A 9,958-nucleotide genomic window follows, 5' to 3' on the forward strand; every position below is an offset into this window, starting at 1 on the left:
CCGTAGCTCTTAACCACTGGGACACCAGGGCTCCCCTTGAAGGCCAGGAGTCATAAAGTTGAATTTCTGTAGTCAGGACAGGCTGTTTGCATAAAGCTGCCTGCAGTTCTGCAATGTGGCTAGAGGGTAGGCTCTCAACAGGAGGTTCATGAATCCCCGGTAGTTTCCTAGATAGAGATGAGGGAGGCTGAACTGAAATGGGAAACCCTGGTGGCATAGCGGTTAGGTACTATGGCTGCTAACCAAAAAGTTGGCAATTTGAGTCTACTAGGCGCTCCTTGGAAACTCTATGGAACAGTTTTACTCTCTCTCTCTCTCTATATATATAAAAAAAAAAACTATATAGGATCCCTATAAGTCAGAATCGACTTGACAGCAATGGACTATGGGTGGAACTTAAATGGCAAAAGCATTACATCTTTATTTTCACAAACCTCCAGCTGAAATTGAGCATTTCCTTCATTATGAAGGTAGGCCGTGGTAGTAGGAGCAGTACCTGAGGCGTTGTCCCATAGAAACCACCAACATTTTACATTATTTCTGCACTGTAATGGCAAGGGCCAGTGGCGTTCCTACGGGGTTTGCATGTCCACTCCCTCTGTTCCTGGCTCTAAATGCCGCAGTGTGCTTCCCCTTTGATCTTAACTGCCTTGCAACTAACTCAAAACTGAATTTAAACATTATGAACATACTTAGTGCCACTAAACTATACATGTGAAGATTGTAGCAATGACAGATGTTTTGTTATCTATATGTTGTTGTTGCTGTTGAGTCTCATGGCAACCCCATGTGCGTCAGAGTAGAACCACTCCCTCTGTAGGGTTTTCAAGGCTGTGACCTTTTAAGAAGCAGATGGCCAGGTCTGTCTTCCAGGGCGCCTCTAGTAAGTTCAAACCACCAACCCTCAGGCTAGTAGTCAAGCGTACTGTTTGTACCACCCAGAGACCCCTGCTTATATATTTACCACAATAAAAAACAAAAACATGGGAGCCCAAGATTGCCTATCATTCTTATAGTATTTTATGGAACCTAGATTACAACTGGTGTCTTAGTCATCCAGTGCTGCTATAACAGAATTACAAGTGGATGGCTTTAACAAAGGGAAATTTATTTCCTCACAGTAAAGTAGGCTGAAAGTCCAAATTTATGTGTCAGCTCCAGGGGAAGGATTGCTCTCTCTGTCGGCTCCAGAGGAAGGTCCTTGTCCTCAATCTTCCCATGGTCAAGGAGCTTCTCAGGTGCAGGGACCTCAAGTCCAAAGGACACGCTCTGCTCCTGGTGCTGCTTTCTTGGTGCTATGAGTGAGGTCCCCAACTCTCTGCCTGCTTCCCTTTCCTTTTATCTCTCTTTAGAGATAAAAGGGGGTGCAGGCCCCACCCCAGGGAAACTCCCTTTACATTAGATCAGGGAGGTGACCTGAGTAAGGGTGATGTTACAATCCCACCCTAATCCTCTTTAGCATAAAATTACAATCACAGAATGGAGGACAACCACACAATACTGGGAATCATGGCCTAACCAAGTTAACGCAATCCATGACACCTGGTTTAAAAAAAAAAAAAAAAATCAAGACGTGAGGCTCAGCTTAGGTGCCAGGTAGTATTTTCACATGGATACTAGTCTCTCTCTCTCTCTCTCTCTCTTTTTTTTTTTAAAAATTTCTGTTCTCTTTTTAATCCTGAGTTCTCTCGCTTAGTATAATGCTTCCTATCTTCTTGGAAAAAAGCTGGAACCTAACCCTAAATAAATAAAAATACAAATCAGAGTTGGCAGTTTGTCTTGTAACAGATTGAAAGGGCATTAAAAACATTTACAAATGTCCACCTGTCACCCTCAGTTGGCAGACCATCCCCCTCCCCCGCCCCAGGACTCCTTGTCCTCTGCTGCCATCACCTGGAAGGAGGAGGGACTGCGAGGACGTGGAAGGGCCGGGCGCAGCCTATCTACGGAGACCAGGGAGGTAGGAACAGCAGGATTGCGGCCCCTTCCCTGAGTCTAGAAGGCCACCGTGCGCCTCACAGCAAGAGGCAGGTAGAGAGACTGGAAAAGCTGGTTTTCTGACAGATTTCAGGCCCGGACAGGCCTCAGTGACAAAGGAAGGAGTTTTAACAAGAAGGCAGAGCTAGTCCCACCTCCTACAAATGAGGAAACTAAGATCTAATGAGCCCCTGGGTGACACAAACAGTTAAGCACTGGACTACCAGCTGGAAGGTTGGCAGTTCGAATCCACACAGAGGCACCTTGGAAGACAAGCCTGGAAATCTGCTTCTGAAACGTCACAGCCTTGAAAACTCTATGGAGCGGTTCTCCTCTGCACACATGGTGTTACCGTGAGTTGGACTCAACTTGATGCAACTAACAACAACAACAAAAAAAAAAAAAAACCCAACAAGGCCCAATGTAATTCTCAAGGCTGAACTACACCTTAGGGACGAATCAGGATTCGAACCCAGAGCTCCAGGTTCTAAATCTAGGATCCCTTTAGAGCCTGGGTACTCCCAGTGTGGTCCTTGGACCAGCAGCTTTGGGGTCACCTGGCCGGTGCTTGTTAGAAAGGCAGAATCTCAGGCCCCACCGGAAATCTACGATTCATGGCTCTGCGTTTTAACAGAACCCTAGGCAAGTGGTATGTGCTTTAGAGTGTGTGAAGCACTGATTCAGAACACGCTGCCTTCCAGTTTTCCTGGGAGGGTGCGTTAAGATGCTTTTATTTCCCCAAATGGAAATCGCGGTGTTGTTTTTTCCTGGTGATAAAGTTCTACATGCTCGCTGTAAAGAAATTCAGACAATATAGGAAAATTATGTTTCTCCAACGCAGGCAGTAAGCACTCGACAATGGTAGCTGCCTTGTTGGTGGCCTGGTTTGTGTTGTGGATGTGTTCCTGCTAGTTCAGCTTCTAACACACCCATTCCCACACCATTTCTACCTCTTTCCAGAGAGGCTACAATGAACAGCAATTAGAGGCGGGGAGATAGTGTTTTACAGTAATTTACTTCTTTTCTAAACATGGACTGAGAACTACTACATGTTTTGTGCTGACACGGGGGCACAGAAATAATGAAAACAGAGTCTCTGCCACAAGGCGCTCACAGCCTCGAAGGAAGGAAATAAATCATTACAATACAGCCAGTGCTTGTCAGGATGGAGGCAAGTTCCATGCCAGGAGCTGGGGAACCACAGAGGCAGCGTCTCAGTGGCAAAGACAGGCCAGATCCTCTTCATTTTCAAGACTTTCTACTATCTATATACATTCTTTCTTTTTTTTAATGAGGAAATGCTAAACATCAAATTTTATTCCACTCCTAGGTATATACTCAAAAGAATTGAAAGCAGGTATTCAAACAAAAACTTACACAAGCATGTTCATAGCAACACTGTTCACAATAGCCAAAAGGTAGAAACAACCCAAAAGTCCACCAACTGATGAATCGATAAACAAAATGTGAAATTCCATACAATGTGATGTTACTCAGCTATAAAACAGAATGAAGTACTGATACATGTTACAACATGGATGAATCTTGACAACGTTATGCTAAGAAGCCACTTACATAAAGGCCACATACTATCTGATTCCATTTACATGAAATGTCCAGAAAAGTCAGATTCATAAAGACAGAAAGCAGGCTAGTGCTTACCAGCGGTTGGGTGGAGGGGGAAGTGGGGAGTGACTGTTTAATGGTACGGAGTTTCTGTTGAGATGCTGAGAACATTCTGGAACTAGACAGTGGTGATGGTTGCACAACATTTGTGAACGCACTTAATGTCACTGAATTGTACAGTTTAAAATGGTTAAAATGGTGAATTTTGTATTATATGTACTTCACTACAATACAAAAATGAAGAAGTGTCAAAACAGAGAACAAAGATTGTAACATATTTAAAATGCTTTCTTTTAATGCTTTTAACTCTTAAAAAATACAATGCAATGAAATTGTGCTACTCAAAAAATACCTATAGAAAATTTTTTAATGTTATTTTCTTCTCGGTTGGTAATCTGACCCATTCCTGTGACCTCAGGTGCCAATATCACACCGATGACTCCTCATTTCTATTTCCAACCCAGGCCTCCCTTCTGTGTTCCAGGCCTGCAGAATCAACGAGTACTTGAAATTCTCCAGCATTTCAAGCCTACAGCATTCAGATCTCAATTCCATTCCCACCCTCTGTGAAAACCATTCCCACCGCCTGTCAACACCCAAGGCTTCTCTGTCTTAATAGATGGCACCTCCACCTCTCCAATCACTCAAGCTGAAATCTAGAAGTCATTCCTGGCTCCTTCCTTTTCACCCCCATCAACCTCTGCCCTGGAAATCCAGGAGTATCACAAGTCCTAGACATGTTTATCCTAAAATATGTTTCTTGGTTGGCCACTTCTCCCTATCAACATGGCCGCCATCGTCTCTTGCCCGACCTTATCCAATAGCCTTTTGTACTAACAGGTCTCCCTGTTCTCACCCCCATCTCATCCATTCTGCCATCTAGCAGCCAGAGTGAGCTTTTGAAAAGGCAAATCTGATCTTGTTGCCCCAGTTTAAGATCCATTCGTGGCTTCGCATGACTCTTACAACAAAGTCTTAACTTTAGTATGAATCCAAAAAAAACTGTCTACAAGGCCTGGTGTGGCCTGACCCTGGTCTATGTCCCAACCCTCACCTCGCTCTCAGTGGTCCAGCCACATTGTCCTTCTCTCAGGCCCTCCCATGTGTCCCACCAATATGGTTCCCTTGGGCTGGAACCCCTGCCAGGCATATCCACCCACATATTTACTGAGCGTGTACACAGAAACTGCTTAATAACAAAGTGCTACTCCAACTTAACCTAGTGCCTGGCAAGTGATAGGCCCTCAAATATTTGTTGAACATGGTATCTTCTATCCCTCATGTCAGTGGCAGATATTTTCCCCAGATTGTGGTCTAATTTTAACTTTATTATTCCTTAAACTTTAGAAGTTTTTTTTTTTTTAACCATACTTTCAGTGAAAGTTTACAGCTCAAGTTAATTTCTCATACAAAATTTATACACATTTGCTACGTGACACTAGTTGCAATTCCTATAATGTGACAGCACACTCCTGCTTTCTACCCCGGGTTTCCCATGTCCATTCAACCAGCTCCTGTCCCTTCTTGCCTTCTCATCCTGCCTCCAGACAGCAGTTGCCCATTTGGTCTCATCTATCTGCTTAAACTAAGAAGCACACTCTTCACGAGTACTATTTTATGTTTTATAGTCCAGTCTAATCTTTGTCTGAAGAGTTGGTTTCGGGAATGGTGTTAGTTCTGGGTTAACAGAGCATCCAGGAGCCATGGCTTCAAGGGTTCCTCCAGTCTCAGTCAGACCATTAAGTCTGGCCTTTTTACAGGAATTTGAGTGTTACTATGATACTGAAAGCTACGCCACCGGTATTTCAAATACCAGAAGAGTCACCCACGGTGGACAGGCTTCAGCAGAGTTCCCAGACTAAGACTATGAAGGAAGGCCTGGCAATCTACATCCAGAAATTAGCCAGTGAAAACCTTATGGATCACAACAGAATATTGTCCAAAACAGCCCTGGAGGACAAGCCCTCTGTGTTGGAAGACACTCAAACACAGTGGCAGCAACAATGGACTTGAGCATACCAATGATCGTGCCGACGGTGCAGGACTGGGCAAGGGTTCATTCCATCATACACGGGGTCGCCATATGTTGAGCCAACCTGGACAGCAACTAACAACGACATAAAGTGCAGATCCAAAATAAATGGCAGGAAACCAGCTGAGTATGGATAGAGCTGGGCAAACACTGATGTGGTAGCTGTGAAGAAGCAAGAGTGGTGTCTGAAGGACTCTGTGGCAGCTGGCAGCAGGAGGCTGACCCCTAGGAGGCCAAAGGACAAAGTCCCAATACAGACAGAATCCCGGCAAAGAATGAAGAGTGGTCGCTTCCCCTTGCAGCAGGACTTGCTGCCTGCCTGGAGGAGAGGGCAACTGGACTCCGGACTGGAGACAAATTAAAAATTGGGACTGAAAATGGGGGAAGGTGTGGGGTGAAGCAACTGAAGTAGAGACTGGAAGCCACTGCAAGCACCTTGGACTCATTAAAGTGACAAACTGGAGACTCCAGAAGCATTTCTCTGCACGTCTGCATGTGTTGATAAATCTCCCCCTTCCAAGTTGGAATCAAGACTTATTTGGCAAAGAATGTTGTCCTTGGGGAAGGAGGCTGCTAAGAGACGGGAAACATGTAAGTGAATTCATTTTTCAAGCTTCAGATATGGTTTATTTGTCCAAGGTTCTGGCATTTTTCTAAGATAAATAACTGAACTGTGAAAATAAGCACATGGGCAAACTTTGGAAGCGCAAACTAAGAAGTGTGTGAGTCCAGGTCTGTGTCAGTTCAAGTTTGTGTATATTGTATTGGTTTCAAGCGATTAAAGTTGGGACTTGCATCATTTCTTCTGTGTGTTGAATGGGTTTCTTGGCAGAAAATACAGATGTAGTCACGCACTGTGATTTCTAATTGGAAAAGACTGGAAATATGATCTTGAATTAACAGATTTTTAAAAGGAATATTGTAGAATTAACTGATTTTCCACTCCACTTTCTTCTGGAAAGTAGGAGTTATCATATTATGCCTTTCCCTACCTGATCCTCACCCCCTCCCCCGCAACGCACACACACATTCTAGAATCAGTTCCAGCTGTCACTGAGTCAACTCTGACTCGTGGCAACCCCATGTGTGTCAGAGTAGAACTGTGCTCTACAGAATTTTCAGTGGCTGATTTTTCAGAAGGTGATTGCCAGGCCTTTCTTCCAAGGCCCCTGTCAGTGGACTCGAACCTCCAACCTTTTGGTTAGCAGCCAATCTCATTAACCGTTTGCAGCATCCAAACCAAAAACCAAACTTGTTGCCGTCAAGTTGATTCCAACTCATAGAGACTCTTTAGGACAGAGTAGAACTATCCTATAGGGTTTCCAAGGAGTGGCTGGTGGATTTGAACTGTTGACCTTTTGGTTAGCAGCTGAGCTCTTAACCACTACACCCCCAGGGTTCCTTGTACCACTCAACCCATTGCCGCCGAGTTGATTCTGACTCACAGCGAGCCCATAGGACAGGGTAGAACTGCCCCATGTGGTTTCCAAGGAGCACCTGGTGGATTCAAACTGCCAACCTTTTGGTTAGCAGCCGTAGCTCTTAATCGCTACACCACCAGGGTTTCCTGTACCACCCAGGGACTCCCATATTCTAGAAGCTGGTCAAAATGGTTCAGCACTGACAAACTCAAAAGAGGTGTGCAGAAAATGCTCAAAACTTCAATTTGATGGGCCAGGTCCCTTAGAAATTGAAAGGATGTGTCTCCATGATCGTCCCCTAAACACTGTAGTGGGGTGTCATTACCCAAAGTCACGGTTCAGCTGGTCCTGGATGGATTCTATTCAGCTCATCCACATCCAGGTTTCCCCTCTCCACTGGCCGCAAAGTGTGCAGGGCCACACCAACATTTCCTTGGGCACATGGTGTCCTGGTTGGGGGATACCCATCTGAGGTAAAGCTGAAAGACACGTATACAAATCTTAGTGTCCAAAGAAAACTGACAGAAAATGTCCTACAAGGCACTTCCATTTTAATATACTTTTATGTGGCATTTGGCCTCTTCCATAAATGATAATAAGGTTGTACCAACTTTTTTACTATGGTGTTCTTGAAGGCCTCCAACCCAACCATGACGACACCTTCTCTTAGTTCTCCCTCACCCACCAAGCTCATACCTTCTGCAACGACAACGGATTTACCAATACTGCACCCCAGATCAGGCAGACTTCCCCAAGTCCTAGGCAGTGCTGAATAAACATGGTGTTCCCCAGAAAGGGACAGAGCCAGGCACTTTAAAGGTAGTCCCCCAAACTTCAGCTGAACTAAGAACATGGACTTCCCACCAGCACAAGGCTCCCAAGTAGAACCAGCAACGGCTAAGAATGCTCTCCTGACTCCTCCCAGAAATCGCAATAAATCATATACCGTCTTCCATTGTGGGAAGTGAGGGAGAGGGTGGGGAGAGGCCTGGAGCTTTAGTCAAAGCTTCAAAAGCATCCAAAAGAAATTTTCTCGTCACGATGGAACAAATACAAAGCTCAACAAGGGATTAAGTCTAACATCCAAAGAGGAACTATGTTAACTCAGAGTTTCTCCGATTTTGCACTGTTGGCATTTTGGACCAGATAATTCCTTGTGGTGGGAGACTGTCCTATGCACTGGAGGAAATTTATTTAGCAGCACCTTGGCCTTTACCCACTAGATGCCGGTAACATATCCCTGTCCCCAAACCCCCAGTTGTGACAACCAAAAATGTCTCCAGATATCACCAAACGTCCTTGGGGGTAAAATTGCCCTTGGTTGAGGACCACCACGTTAACTGATTAGAAAGAAAGGAAGAGCCACAAATCTATTTCCTCCCAGCTTCATGAGCTTGGGGAATGTACCTCAAACTGGAAAGGAAAGGACCCCTGTTGAAAACAAAGGATGAGGATATTTATTCCAGAGACAGAATTCCCAAGGTGGTGCAAATGGTTAAGCACTCAACTACTAACCAAAAGGTTGGCAGTACAAACCTACCCAGAGGCACCTCGGAAGACAGGCATAGTGATCTGCTTCTGAAAGGTCAGGGCTTTAAGATCCCTGTGGAGGTCTACTCTGCACACATGGACTCGCCATGAGTCAGAATCAAATCAATGTCAACCAACAACAACAATCCCAGAGATAATTGTGGTGGTGGAAGTTGGAGGCAATATAGGAGTTCTCTACTGGGTAAGCAAAGAGGAACAAATGTAGTATTTACACTCAGCATTAGTCAGGACTGACTCAGAGGGGTAACTGAAGCACATGTAATGATGGAATAATTTACAAGGTGTGGGCGGGTTGAGCTACCAACCAGGGCCTGTGAACCTCTTGACCAGCACCCTTAGGGCACTGTTACCTTCCCTCTACCCTTACAGGCAAGGGTGAGGCATAATTATCTGAGGTCACCTGAGGCTATAGGAACAGGAGCTGTGGCCTTTGGCAGAGGAATGCAGCCACTTTTACCCTCTAGTCTGTCAAGTGGAATAAACATCCCAAACTCACCCTCCATCTGACGGCCAACCCAACTGGAAGCCCAATGTTGATTCAGTCCATTGAGTTCACCTTCGCAGAGAACAGAGCAAAATGGAAAGTGAATCTAAGGGCCACTGGAGACTCCCCACTACACATGCCATGGAGGCCTTTGCAGAGTTAGAAACAATGGCTTAGATGCGCAGAGTCACATAGATGGCTCTCACATGGTACTCAACTGAACAAGGAAGAAACAGAAGGAGCTATACAACTCAATACCATTTGTGAAAATTTTAAATCTATGCATACAAAAAACCACAACATGCAAAAGAGCAATACCCTTTTTACAAGAGTAAAACACACAAATAAAAAGATTCACATAACAGGATATTTGCCTATGGTGTGGGGAGAGGGTGGAAAATGGAAAAGGGGAGTGTGGATAAAAAAGAACAAATATATGTGTTGGAACAAGAGAGAGGCCTTGCATGGATTAGTGGTGATAAACTGCTATAAACTCAAATTTCTGCACCTGAAGTTCAAAAACAGAGGGAAAAATAAAAGCAAGGAAGGCAGGTAGGAGGGAAGAAAGCCAGCAGCCAGCCCATGAAAAGGAGGGGGAGAGTGAGTGACCAGTAGCTCAGGACAGTGCCACAGGCTCTGGTCCACAGGGGGGCACAATCCCAGATGGGGAAGGAGTAGTCTCAGGGGGACTCTCAGGACTTTCCTCACATTTTATGAAAATAGGAGACACGTCAAGAGATTGTACAAGGGCAAATGTCCTCATTTTCTAAAATGATTCCAGAATTTCAAGGCCACTACATTTGACACCTCTGATTTTGGAATGAATTCAAGTCCAAAAACCTGAATTGAGCCCCAACTTTGTATTCC

Source organism: Loxodonta africana, chromosome 18 (genome assembly GCF_030014295.1).
Source record: "Loxodonta africana isolate mLoxAfr1 chromosome 18, mLoxAfr1.hap2, whole genome shotgun sequence".
In the NCBI taxonomy this organism is placed as follows: domain Eukaryota; kingdom Metazoa; phylum Chordata; class Mammalia; order Proboscidea; family Elephantidae; genus Loxodonta; species Loxodonta africana.